We start from the raw sequence: 14,908 nt of genomic DNA, 5'->3' as shown, positions 1-14,908 counted from the left end.
TTATAAAAAAATAATCATGTCTCACCTATTACGTCCCGAGAGTGACGTAGTGAACAGCAGAATAACAACTCCAGATGAGTGACAGACGAAGTGTTGAGCAGGGAGAGGAAGGGGAATGAGAGGAAGGTCATTTTATCACTGCTGTGACACTCAGACACCTCTAAGATGAATATCTTCAGGAAGGCAGCGCTTGAGCCTTTACAGCTCTTCTTAATTTGCCATGTGTGAAAAAAAACATGCTGTAGCGAGTCCATCCCCAATGGGTTTGTCTGAAATTTGAATTTCAGCTTACACAGAAGCAATTTTCATTAAAGGGCCCATATTATGCTCCGGGCACCTTTTCAGCCTGTCTCCACGTATATTTGGTTATCTGGGGTGTCTGCCAGCCCACGGAGAATGAAAAGAAGACAATGTGTCGTTGATTCGTGGTTTGGGTTGGCCGTGCAGACGGTCTGTAAACGAGCCATTCACAGCCCGGGCGTCAAGTGACGTAAGTTGACTCCTGCTACTGCGGCGACCACGCCCCAAACCTGAGCAGCACCTCCCCCTTGTAGTGCGGAAAAAGAGATCGCGTCTACGCCATCATTTTCTCCCCGCAAGCGAACGACGACGAGCGGCTATCGGCGGAGCTACCGGCCGGGATGTCGTTAACGTTCTATCGCCCAGCCCCTTGTGCTCTGTGTGTAATTATGGGGAACGTGTTCGCTGTACCTCCCGGGTCTCTACGTCCTGTTTGTGCCTTGTTACGTGCGATTGTTGTCATGGCAGCGCAGCGCTGTAGTTGCGCAGCAGACCCGGGGAGGAGCAAGGCGGAGCGAGGCGGAGCAAGGCGGAACGCGAAGGGAGGGGGGCGAGGAGTGAGCAGGAAAGCGCTGGAATCGACCGTAGTCTCACAGGGCTGTTTATACAGAAAGAGGAGGGTGCTGTGTGGCTTGATCCTTGAGGTGTTTTGACATGGAATGGCAAAGACATGTAGTTCACACACCTGAAAACCAATGTGACTTGTGTAAAAGGGGGCATAATATGGGCCCTTTAAAGAATTGTAAAGACGGGGGGGGGGGGGTATACAGTGGTAGTATGTTTCAGTCGAGATTCGGTGCCATAAAAGGGACATTAACACCGGAGTGCATTAACACTAATTGCTCAAGAAATTACAAACAGAAAAGAGGCACACTGCTGAGGGAGAGAGAACTGAGCTGCATCATTTATTCACTTCTGCACACAAAGACACAGATAGCCTTTGTCTCAGTGTGCCTGTGTGGTGACTAATCACAAGCAACTAATGACTCATGCAGTTCTGGCCTGGGCTTCGGATGGGGAGAGGACTCTGGAAAGCTGCTGGTCCCTCCGATTCAAGATTACACACCCCATCCTCTCACACTGAAACCATTGATCTCACTGAGCATGGAGACGGGGGCTCGACAACACGTTTAGAGGCCAAGTTAAAATTTGGCTCGATGTGTGCTCAGTAAAACACAAAGAGGAGGAAGTTTAGATCAGTCTGAAGTATATAGTAATGAGGGGTATCTCCCTGAGTCATTACTTGGGTTTGTAGAAACTGTAAGTCTGTTGTAGGTACTGTAGTTGGCTGTTACAACTTTCTTGTTCGTTTCATTAATAATTCAGGAGTGTACGCAGGTACACGAGAGGAAATACATTGATGTTTAATACATCTCTCACCAATGATTTGTTCATACCTTAGAGATTGACAGGTCTTATATCCCCCCAGGCATATTAAGCTGCTGAGGATCTGCACTCAACAGACCTGCAGCACATGATCTCAGATATGCTAATTTTCTCTTTCCCCCTCTTCACCCTTGGTCTCTTTCTGGCACTGCCATGTGTGTATTCTCGTTGTGTATGTAAGTGTATGTTGGCCAACTGCGAGTTGGACACAAACAAAATCAATTAAAATACATTTGAATAACATATGAGGGAGCAAGTGTGCACTCAAATGAATGAGAACAGAGTGTTGTAACATAGCTCTTAGAGGAAATAGAACGGCCTCGGTGGAATCATCATCTCTTATTTCTGTAACGCATCGAAAAGGATCTAACCAAAAGGGAATCAATTGGTTTGTTACCAGTGATCATAAGGAGAAATGTTCTTATTTTACTTAAAGAAAGACTTCCCAGAAAAAAACAATTGAATGCATTTATTTTCCTTAGACTTGCAGATATACTGTAGTCTTCCATACAATAGTCGTCACATCTCAGGCAAAAAAAGGACTTTCCACAAGAATGTATCTGAAAGTACAAACTGTCACAAATCCCCTTTGAACCTCCTTTAATTACTAATTTTGTGTCCACGTGAAGCAGCTGTAAACACAACAACATATCAAACACCTTTAAGTTAAATATGGGAAAGAATATTGGCAAACACTGGCTAATTTACACATCCAACCTGACAGAAATATCTGTCTCTTACGCTGTTAATACTGTGGCTGTCTGGTGCTGGACACGCATATTGCGCCTTTTTAAGTTTATAATTTTTTGGAAAGAAAACAACGGTTGTGTAGAGCCATGGTGGGGAAAATGTTGAGTTGGATGATGATTCTCTGTTTCGACACTATTCGCATTGTTACTATGAGTAGTAGTATTGATCACAGCAGCTTTAAAGAACCAATTCCATTGAAACTCTCCAAATGTATTGTTAGTAAAATGTTTGTTTAAGTTAAAAAGCAATATTGAGGGGGATAATGATTTTAGGATCAGGGGTCAAATGGATGTACCTAGGGGCTGTCAGTGTGCTGCCTTAGTGACCACTACACCAGCTGTGTCTAAATGAAACCAGAGGTCAAAGGTGAAGGTTTGGAGGGATGGCTCTTGGTAACAAAGCCAATAAAGGATCAGGTGTGTGAGACGCAGCATTCGTCTGAGTATATCAATTCCACAGCTATACACACACACACACACACACACTCTAGCAGTTTGTCTTGGACCATCAGAGCTGCCATAAAGGCCACAGTGAGGCCATATTTTCACCCACAGCATTTAATAATAGACACAAATATGGACACGCCGTTGGGACGTCCTCCAAGAATTTCTCTTCTTTAATGATGCGCTGAGTCTGTGGGCTATCGACTTAGTAAGGACAGAAAAAATGAGAGAGCCCTGTCCTTCAAGTGTAACTCACTAGCGCCAAAGTCTCCACATTCTCACATCAGCGGTTAACATAAACAGGAAACAATCGCTGACATTAGATATTTCAGACAGTGTGTGACAAGATTTCAAATGTAACACAACAGCAGTAAATGTTAACAATCTCTTTGAAAGTGACTAATCATTCCAATCTTCACTACATTGCAGAGGCGGATAAAAACTTGTGTGCTGCCTCAAAGAGCTTCTTCTCATCCAGCTGTAAAGCCAAACATTTGTCGTCCACCAGTCAGCACTTAGGGGAAAGCCCCCCGGCCAAAGACAAAGAGAGGGACCTTTCTCTCTTTGTGTGGGAGAGCTGTTCAGCTGTGGTCTCATCTACGCTTGTGACGATTGGCCCGGTGGGCTGCTTTAGTCCCGCCCATGCTGAAAACCGAAGGTGATTGATGGATTGGTTTGTCCAATCCCTTTTGGGGTGTTTGGTGGCCGGGTGCCCGCTTTACAAAAAGGGTTTCAATATTCCAGGGAGACAGTTGGAGAGCGACATTACATCCAAACCAGGCAACTCAACACACAAACTGTTCACTGCTCCTTTCCCATTTGACAAATGTCGGTGGCTCGGAGATTTGAGAGCTGTCCAGTGCTGAAAACATGGGCTGTTTTTGCTCCTTTCTCTGTGAAGCCATTGTTAGTCTAAAGGCTATCCCCCTTCTGGCTGTAAACAGGTGACAACAGATGAGTTCAAAGAGATCATAAAATCTGCACTTTAGTTTAGTCTAGTGCCCAGTTGGATCTGCTGTTTATGAATTCAAGTTAGAACAAAATAGAAGAAGGACTGTAAATTAATGTATTTACCGTGTTGTGCAACAAAAGACTCTGATCCAAACTAAATCAACACATTTTCAGGGCAACTTCACCACAAAGCTACAAGCCCGTGGCTCCCTCAGAAGTGAAGCCCATTTTGATCATACAGTACCTGGGCCTCTATAATCGAGTGCTGGTACTGATTTACATTTATATAGTTCCATTCTGTTCGCTATTAGCACTGCATATGGGGGGAATTCACTCCATAATCCCCTAAGTGTCATATTAGAATGGGCACTTTTATACCATGGAGGCCAATATCAAACCCTGGCCGAGAATACACATTTAGCAAGGCTCTCGAGATGCATTCATACCAGTAAGCAGGGCTAAACTGTCCTCTCTGATGCATTTCATTCTGAAAAACGGCTGTTATATTATAATGCCGCCCCTAATGGTTATTTTCATGATTGATTAATCTACAAATGTTTGTTTTTTTACTTTGTTCGACCAACAGTCCAAATTACAGAGATCTTCAACTGGCAATGATGAAACAGAAATAAACAGCAAATCTTAAAATATGAGGGCTGACAGCACACATTTGATGTAAATCGTTAATTTTATACTCAAAGAGTTGCTAATGAATTTACTACTTAGTTACTTAATTTGCTGTAAATTAATTAATCAGTTAATTGTTTTGTGCTCGAATCTTCCTTATTGATAAGTATGTAGATTATTTTCTCCTTTTATTGGTTTGGTTCGTAAAATTCCGAAAAACCTCATCCAGGCTGGAACAAGGAAATGTTTAGCATTTCTGCAATTTTTCTTTTGCGATTCATCGGCTAGTTATTTCTGCTTTAATCTTCCTTGTAGATGAATCTGCAGATTATTTTCTCCTTTCACTATTGTAACCGACAAAGTTAAACGACAAATCCTCACAATTTAGACTGGAACAAGGGAATGTTTAGCAGTTTTGCTTGAACGATTTCTTTAGGTTGCTGCCAAGTGTTTTTCTGTCGATTGACTAAATGATTATTCGACCAATATTTCCTCTTCTACAGAAATTCTATCTATTTGGAAGGGCCTCACATGACTCCTTTCCCATTTTCCACTGATGCAAAATGACTCCTCGAATTGCACGCGGCTCACAGCCAGACGTGATAAACAATACCAAGGCTGATTGAGTGCAAAGTGTGCAGCTACAGACAGCGAGGTAGCTGAACCGAGCTCGTACTCTATTTTAGAATCAGACCCCTTTGTTCCCCACAACTCGCTCCCTGGTTCCTCTGCTTGGAAAAGTGCAGTCATCTACTTACACAGATGAATAAACAAGCATACACACAACTATACTGTATGCGTGCCGGGACACATGGATGCCCACATGCCCTTCCAAACGACACACACGCACACACGCACACACACACACACACACACACACAGGCATTCTGAGCCGAATGAAAAATGCATGCTGTAAACTTTCAGCTTGGTCTCTTAGCCTCATTCCTCAACGTTGTCCTCGCTCCTCATCCCACACGCACACGACTTCTCCGTTATCTGACACGTATTTCCCCTTTCCCCAACTCGAGCCTGCCGTTGCCACGTTAACCTTGTCCTGCTTTATAGCAGACACACACACACACACACAGCTGGTGGTGGGTGCTCTAACAAGGCCAGGAAAGAAAAGACTTGAACTCGTCGACACTGGGGCGGTGAATAGAAACAGAACAGGCTTTATTGGGCTGCAGGGACTCTCATATTCTCAGACAATACAGCTCATTTGTCAAGGTGACCCAAACTGTTCTCCTCCTCCACTGTGTGTGTGCGCGTGCCAGTGTTTGTTTACAGAGCAGGCGGTCGTCAATATGAGACTCTCAAAGATCTGTTCCTCTGCTTGGCACCATGGCAATCACTCATTATACCATCATTTGCCTATTTTTGGAGTCATTCCTCATCATATATCACCGGGACCAAAGCAAAGTTAGTTGTGCGAGGCACACAGTAACGACGGGCTGTAATGGAAAGATGGAATAGTCTCTGAAGCAGCCAGCGGACACAGTGATCAGTGATAATCCAGCTTCTATGCATCACAACATCTTTAATGTCGTGCCCAGGTGACGCCTCTGGAGCTGCAGGCTCAGTATAAAATCTGATCTTGGCAGATATTCAAAGCATGTTGTTTGCTCACCAATAGACTCTGATTTACATAATGGATTTCACAAACACCTGTTCAAGTATTCAGATCTGCTTCCACAATTGCATCACTCAATAGAAGGCGCCCTCCTGCCCTTTAATTTCTCTCACTTATTTGCATCTGTAATGGGAGAAGTGTCCGTGCCAAAGCCCAAAGTTCTTATTGACGTGAAGACAAGATGTAAAGGACACACAGACAAGGTTACTTGGTGAGTGGATGATTTATGCATGTCCCCGCACTGGTCGTAAATATAGACCAATATTAAAAGCTCTGACCTTAAATAATTGAGGATATACCAAATGGGTGCGATTTGTGCGAGGCTGAGGCTGCGACCGTGCGGGGAGGAACGCACCGACTGGTCCACAGCAAATACTTAGTACTTACACTCAATTCATGCACATGGATATCGTGTGGATTGTGTTAAAATCCCCCCGACATGCATCTAGATCGACTTGCCCTTGTTTTTGCGTCACGCTGAGCCAAAAGTGCGTTTCTGTGACCAAGACACTGAAACACTTGAAATCGTCTTGCAGCGGTCTCAGGAGCTTCCAGCCGGTGGCTGGCGGATATGACACGCTGACCAAACGGTGGATTTCGCCAAGCAAAGGATTCCGTCGCTTCCACTCACCTTATCCCACAGCGCGAGGTGCGTCCCGATGGTGCAGTCCTCCGGAATGTGAGCGGAAGCCTTGCGCCCCGGTGCAGGTGCTCTCCAAAGCGCCCGGAGGATGCAGAGCCGGCGCACGACGGAGCAGGGGGTGAAACGGCACTTTGCGGAGGGAGAAGGCGACCGGGACCGGGCTCAGTGTGTGTGTGTGTGTGTGTGTGTTTGTGTGTTTGTGTGTGCGCGCGCGCGTGTGTGTGTGTGTGTGTGCGCACAAGCGCTCCGCGTCTTGGAGTTTCCACTCCTTCCTCTGCGTGAACCTCTCTCCTCACTGAGCAGCAGCAGCAGCAGCGGCAGCCTCTGCGCCGTTCGTCCTCACACACCGATGTCGATATTGATGCTCACGCACACATGCACGCACAGCGAGGTGCTCCCTCCGCGCCAGCAGCTACGCCGAGGGAGAGAAGCAAGATCAGTTTTGAACAAAGAGGCAAGCGGTGACAGGCAGACGTTTCCAGCGCCCCCGATTCAAAGAGGGGGAGACGGGGGCGGTGGGGTGAGTGGGAGGGGGAGGGTTGGGGTGAAAGGGAGAGAGGGAGAGAGGGAGAGAGAGAGGGGTTGGGGGGTGTACTTCATATGACCGTAATCCGATTCCTGCATAAACCTCAAAGGTTGATCCGGTGTCTGTGAATAAAATTAGATAATACATGAGCTTACAGTCTGACCATCAGCTAAAGCCCCTCGTACCCCCCCCCCCCCCCCCCCCCTGTCACATCCACTGTCTCCACACAGTCACACACACACACACACACCTATACGAATCATGACAACTTGTTCAGTTCTCCCAGACAAAACAAAGAACCACACCGTATCTCTCTGATTAATCTGTGCAGGAGCATCATTGGAGCAGACCTGACTGCTGCCTCAGCTGCATCCCTCAACCTGGCGACAGCCAGCGTGTCATCACCGCCGCAGGGTCAACAGACAACGGGAAAGGACCGGGCTTCGTGAACACATCATGAAGACAGGGGGGGACGAAGAGGGTGCATGCTGCCGGTGGCAGATCTGACCGAAGCCGTCCGACCACAGGTGCATCTACACTGATTTCCCTCAACGATAAAGTGAAGAAGAGCAACAGACTCCCTCTTTGCTATTCATCATATTGTGGGTCTGCAGGCTGTTGCTCCGTGCTCAAGATGGTTTTGAATTATGCATCTTCCCTTTGTAGTGGAGGCAGGAGCTGGTGTCGGAATCTTAATCGATCCACTAATCATGACAATCATGACTCTAAACTGAAATCCTCATTCAAGGAAAGAGCCTCTGGTTGAATTCATTGAATCAGGTCTGAGGTCTCTTCGGTGAGTTTAGGTGTTTTATTGAACTGGTGTTTCGAGACAATAAAGGTCAAACGTTTCTCTCAAACTTTAGATGCATCTTCAAATCGAAGAGGTCACTCCTCTTGGTAGACAGGCGAGTGAGGATGCTTAGGTTTCTTTTGCTTTGTGCAACCCCTTGATTTTAGCCTCACTTTAACCCCAACCGACCTTCCTCTGGGTCTTTTATTAAAACCCCTGCTCTACAGCCAAACTTTGTTCCAGCGTTGCTGGGTTTGAATAACTCACTCAAACACTATGCAGCTTCACTGAAGAGTTAAGTACACAATACTACCAGGCAACGGAATACAATGATTTTCAGACCTTAAACTTACTTAAAGAGGCAACAGACATCTTTTGTGTCCCCAGTGGTTCCAGGTGGTATTATTGTTTGGCCACTGTTTTAGAGATGCTGCAGTAGCGATACACTGCAAAGGATGCTGGTACTTTTCCTCAGAGCTCCTGAGAAAGTTGTCAACATCACTTTGGAGATAACAGAGGAGAAGAAAGAGGGGTACACTGTAGTAGTAGTGTTAAATAGCAGTGTTAGCATCATGTCTAACTCAATGCCAGCAGCCAGACTACTGTCCAAATTTAAACAAATAACCTCAAGTTTAAATGTCCGGTAATATTAATACGTAGGCTGATTGTGTCGCTTACTGATCTTGAAAGAAGACGAACTACATGTTGTTTTTGGAGCCTCTAAAGTCCCGGAGCTCTTTCCACGGAGTGAACGCCCGTCCGAGGTTCACTCTTGTTTTATTTCTTTTTTTTAATCCCTCTCCTTCTTCACCTGTTTTTGTTTCTCCGTCAACGGGATTCTTTTTCTCAACCGAGGTCGAGTTGTTTTTTATCAATGAAGCTATTCCACCATCTGTCATTTCCAGCACTGGATGGATACCGGGAGAACGCTATTCTCTTCCTTGTTTTGGTAACGCAATTGGTGACGCAGTTCCATTGTACCAAAAGAATAGCATGGTGAAATCTAAGCTTATAGGACACCACTGTAATCGCGGATGGTGTCGTATTTTTAATCGCCATTACACTGTGCAATGAGTTTTAACATCATAATGACAAGTTTAAGCCCAAAGTTGTCTGTTTCCGTTTAAGGCTGCATCTTTTGGTAAATGACACATGCTGTAAACATAACAAATTTGGTCTGCTGATTGGTGATGGATAAGTTGGAGGTACAGTGGATGTATTCGAGGTCCTTCTCCATGTGCCCGGTTTAGCAGTTAGAGCAACTTGGGGAAAATAAGGTTAAAAGTGGATCTTAAGAGATTAAACATTAATAGGCCTAAGTGGTGCTTTTACCCAAAGCCTGCCAAGTTTTGAGCCTCCTGAAGGCACAGAACCTGTGCTGAGACCCTCACCAGTGGTTTAAACTATCATGAAGAGTTTCTTTCATTAACTCAGAAAATGGAGACGCCTCAGAGGACGTGGAGACGTCTGAATATATATGACACACTTTTTATACGTCATTGTGTTTCTACTTCTAACACGGAGGGATTTAGAGTTGACTGGGGGACAAACAAGGTCGACGGCTGGGAGAGAGATACTTGTTGAAATTCATCTGGAAAGTGATCCTCTGGAAATGAGGCCGAGGCCAGATCGTCTATCAGCAGTCAGTGCCACCGAACAGTTTCCAGTCCACAAAGGTGCCCGTTTCCAATAACTGGTATTGATTCAGTCCATTACGGTTAATGAACAGTGTAGACTTACAGTTTGTGGTCTTCTGACATAAATATTACAGAGATTCATGGATAATGTTGGATTTTCTGTTGTAGCCCAGAATCAGCAGCGCGTCGACAATGATGTTAGTGCAAACACGAGATAAGTGCGTGTCTGGCTGACAGAAAAATCTTTTGGATTTTGTCAGCAAATAAATCTGCAGAACTGAGTGACTAGACGAGGCACACTACACGCGACAACAGGGCCTGAGCCAGCTAAACATCTTCTAGGCAAATGTTTGTTCATTCAGCAACCTAAATACCTCCCTACGCCACCTTGTTGTTTTTCACACATTTGCCTTTGTTTCACAGTAACACGTTCCCCATTTTAAATGGAAACATTTAGAGTACACAAACTGTCTGATATCTCAGAGAACATATTGTATTTTAGTCATATTTAATCGTATTTTGTTTATAAATGCCGCAGTTGCATTCGGGTTGGTCTCTAATCCTGTTGCAAACGTTAGTCCTTGGCTCAGTTTTGTTGGCATACAAACACAATCGCATGTTTTGTAATACATGTGTGAGATGAAGAAGAATATATATTCACATTGCAGTCAGTGTCTCTCTCTCTCTCTCTCTCTCTCTCTCTCTCTCAACCACAAACACACAAACACACACACACACACACACACACAAACACATTATTTTAAAAGCAGGCACATTTACAGACAGAAGTTTGTTGACGCAGGCAGACACACGCAGAGAAGTGGGAGATTCATCCGGCTCTTTTTGCATCTCCGATTCCCTCAGAACGAGACAGGAGGAGGAGTGGGAAGAGTTGCAGGAGCACTAAACGCAACTCCGAGAGTTTTACTGCAAAGGCCTCGGGGAAGCGCTCCGGGGAGCTCATTTGAACATGTGAGAACACCCAGAGATCATCAGCACACTAAAACCGATGTCGCAGGAGAAAGATGTTTGGTCTTTTGCCTTGTTTGATTTGCTCTACAGCTGCACAGCTGCAGCACTGTAGATGCTGTATTGACAAAATATTGTAAAATATGAATATTGATGCACATTTTACAGCAGGAAGTGAAAGTGGATATCTGAGCTTGGATTGAAGCTTTACAAACCATACATACTGCACATGCACTGCACATAGTCACAAGTGCTTGTACGCACACACACACACACACACACACACACACACACACACACACGCACTCACACACATGCACACACATAATGTGAGCTGTGACTTTTAGAAATGTCAGGCACCTCGCCAAACAGACAAAGAATGCCAATCACCCTCCAACAAGGGTGCAGCCATCCCAGCACAATGGAGAACACACAATACACAGGGGAGGCCGGATGAGGATGATGACACGAAAATGACTTCTGGAAAGCTATTATAGCATCTTAACGGAAGCAAAATAACAGTGCCGGGTAACGCACACTGCCCTCGGCAGGAAGCGGTGAGCATAATGAGGTTTTCAGAAGCGTCGTGATTTCTCCACGCTTGTTGAGATGTGCGGTGTGTTGGGGCTCCCGCGTTTGCTTACTATTTCCTGGGTAGACTCATTCTTCAGGGGTTTGGTTTTTATGGTGTTGCTGTTAATGGGGAGAGATCAAACGAGCTAGTAACCGAGCCACATAAAAAGAAGGGAAACAGGATATCTCCCAGTGGAGAGAAGTCTAAACTGAACTGGACATTGTAAACTCCTGTCTCTGTGCTGATGAAGCGGTTGCGCAGACTTGGTTTAGCCACCACGCTGTGTTTAAGTGCTTCTAAGCCAAAAGGCCATCTGGGCGGCAGCAGTCATGGAGGAAGTCGGGGAGACGCGGTGGGCCGTGATGTTAACTACATGGAATACTTCCATGGAGTGTGTCTAACCACAGGCCTGGTGGTCTAGGCTTGCTTTGGCCTAATTTTCCTTTTGCCTCGTCTGAAATGGCAGAGTCGGCCTGTCTGTCTCTCGCTCGGTCGATCTCCCACTTTGGTCGTAACTGAACTTGCTCAGGCATTACTGAATGCATTGCCATGAAGATTAGTACCAATATTCAATGTGCCCGAAGGGTGTAACGACTTTGATGATTCCCCGACTTCACACCACCACAAGGCTGACATTTGCAGTTTAGAGTAAAATGACTCCATAACCATTGGCTGGCTTGTGATGAAGGTTGACGTTCGTGTCCCACTCATGATGAGCTGTAATAACAGTTTCTCCAGCTTGTTATTTTATGACTAAATCCGTGCGAAACTAATGACATTCCAATCAGTCTTGTCTGCATTTTGCATTAAGTACTAATTTTGGCATGCTAACACAATCAACCGCTGTCAGTCAATTAACTTCACAACTTCCACGTCACTCTGATTCAGGCCTCTGTGAGCCAATCATCTTGTTACTGTTCCTTTTGTCTGCTGCTGTCAGCTGTTGATCAACTGTTGTGATTCGCCTCCACCATCTCCCCATTCACTGTCAGCTGTCCATGAGCTCACCAGGGATCCTGCTCCACATCCCGTCCATACAGATCCTCAGCGGTGCTTGTTCCGCCACCACCACCAGGGTCTGGACTCCGTCAGACTGATTTATTTCCTGTAATGTTCCGTCCTTCCCTTCAATCAGTCTCTTGATTTGCAACAGCATCTCACAGTCTTGATCTGAACAGTTTGCTCAAGTTGTCATGAAAATGGATTAGCTGTCATTATGAGATCAAGGTGGCTGTTACAGTAATATCCAATGCCACGTTCTCTCTTTGGTCAAAAAAGGTTATAATCTTTGCACACATGTAAACCAAAAATATTACCTTATCATGATAATCCAAAGGGTTCAAACAGCACATGGTTTATTTTGCTTTGCTTTACTTTTCTCAGCCCTGTAAAGGAACATTATTCCTTCTTAATGTGAAGAATTCAAATCCCCAGAGGATTTCAGAGATTCACACAGGGACTGATGTCAACTGAGGCATCTCCATGACAACCAAGCAAACTCCATCTGCTGATGAATATTGTGAGATGCGGCTCAAAGCAACAAAACAAAAGACATGTTTGTTTGTTTGTTTTTACAGAATTAATCAAACAAGATGGGGCATGTTGCTGAGATTTAAAGAGTAAATTTATCTTGATATTAATGTAGGGAGGGGAAATATTAGTCATTTCAAATTAAACGAGAAAGGAGGTTCTGGCAGACTAAAATGACATGAAAATGTGTGAATAAACAAAAGATCACAAGAACAACAACAGCAGTAGGGGGGACTATTAACAAACCAGGGAACAGAGGGTTTTGGGGGAAGAGAGAGAAATGAATGCTACAAACTCCCAAATCAAAAATGACCTTACAAATGTTTGAGCTCCAGGCTTTCAGGTCAGAATGAGACTATTTTTGAACAAGCTTGTCTTTAGTTTTTTCGATCTTTGGAGTCTAATGTTCAGTTCACATTTGTGCTTGTCTTACAGTTCAGCTGTGAGCGCTTTTAATTCAGACTGTTATGACAGCTTTAACAACCCCAACCACCCAGAAACACACCCACACACGGACACACATATATGCACACTCACGCTTAGGAAAAAAACAAAAAAAACTTTTACATGCTCAATTTAGCACTGATCTACCTTGGCAGTTAAAATTCAGGTCATGTGTGGAGGAGCAGCTGTGGTGTGTGTGTGTGTGTGTGTGTGTGTGTGTGTGTGTGTGTGTGTGTGTGTGTGTGTGTGTGTGTGTGTGTGTGTGTGTGTGTGTGTGTGTGTGTTTAGATGATGTTTCTACTCTTCTATGTGTAACTGTGTACATTCTCATGCATGGTTGGTTAGTGTAGGTATGATTAAAATGATGCCCTGTTTGTGTGTGTGTGTGTGTGTGTGTGTGTGTGTGTGTGTGTGTGTGTGTGTGTGTGTGTGTGTGTGTGTGTGTGTGTGTGTGTGTGTGTGTGTGTGTGTGTGTGTGTGTGTGTGTGTGCGTCTCTAATGAGCTCTGCTGTGCAGCATCTGTGGTCTAGGTCACACTCGGCCCGCGTCGATCTCCACCTCCTGCCTTCATTCAGTGTCTGTGGCAGTCGTTTGCTTCACAACAGCAAATAAAAACCACACAGCTTTGAAAGCAGGAAGCTCTGTTGTCAAAGCTTTTCGGCCATTACATTACCCTTTATACACATGTGGAGAGAGAGCGGCACACACACACACACACACACACACACATACACACACACACACCAAGTGCAGGTTTATTGTGTTCACAAGCATCACCCCAGAAAGACGACATTAAAAAGATATTCCAAGAGAAAAACATAATCAATCCTCTGTGCTGTCTACTCTGCCTTAACTCTGCTTTAACATCTCTTTTCTATGCTCTTCTACTGTAATGGAACTAACTCTCCATGTTACAGTAATAACGCTACTTTTCTTAAACACTACCCTAATCTATTATTCTTTACTCTGCTTTAAAGAAAAGCTACACTGACTTTGGTCTTTCTTTTTGTAGCCTCAGCTATGATGTCTATCAGTTATGATAACACTGTTGGTTTTACCAATTAGGGATCTAAGAATGCTGCAACACAGCAAAGATAAAACATAATGGCGCAACAAAGTGGTCAAATAATCAGTCGGGCAGTTAACAAAGCTCCCATTTTGCCAGATTTGTTAAAAAAAAGTCAAATCTAAACCATCTTTTTTTCCCCAGAAACATTATGGATATACATACTTTCAGATTTACTTACAAATAAAGTGGCAGTTTATGGGTCCATTTGGCTAATGTAAACCTTTCTGATCATGTAACTGCCCATTGGACCCATTTTAGCACAGCTACACCATTTCCAGATCTCAGCCGGTATTTTGGTGAGTGTTAAAATAACTGATAGGACTGAAAGCCAGCGCTGCGAAAATGCAATCAAAGTTGTGATAAACAATAGTTTCCTTTACCTCTTTTTAAAAGGGGCACTGAATTGTGACTCGGTATTGCATTTCCATAAAGTTGGAGAACTCTCAAGTGAGAGATGTTTAAAGAGAGTAGTTCAAATTGAAGCAGTAGATATCCTGAATTTTAGACACAGCGTGCAGTACAGAAAACAAACACAGAATCTTAATTCTTAATAACTTAATAACTTAACAGAATATACTTACTGTCAATGACCAAATCTGGAGCTTTCAGCAGGGGCGTGTCACTAACAGGTGATTG

The 14,908-nt window shown here is 44.5% G+C and overlaps 1 protein-coding gene across 1 annotated transcript in view; it reads right to left on the bottom strand.

The window, feature by feature from the left end:
• Positions 1-7,190, bottom strand: part of LOC118311478 (neurocan core protein-like) — a 36,351-nt gene extending 29,161 nt beyond the window's left edge. The window contains exon 1 of the mRNA XM_035635388.2: positions 6,719-7,190. The gene's annotated coding sequence lies outside the window, so the exon portion shown is untranslated. The remainder of the gene's footprint in view (positions 1-6,718) is intronic.
• Between the last annotated feature and the right edge of the window lie 7,718 nt (positions 7,191-14,908).

The sequence above is a fragment of the Scophthalmus maximus genome, chromosome 5 (genome assembly GCF_022379125.1).
Source record: "Scophthalmus maximus strain ysfricsl-2021 chromosome 5, ASM2237912v1, whole genome shotgun sequence".
NCBI classification, from domain to species: Eukaryota; Metazoa; Chordata; class Actinopteri; order Pleuronectiformes; family Scophthalmidae; genus Scophthalmus; species Scophthalmus maximus.
The sequence above is the reverse complement of the archived record's forward strand: the minus strand, read 5'-3'. Positions and strand labels throughout refer to the sequence as shown.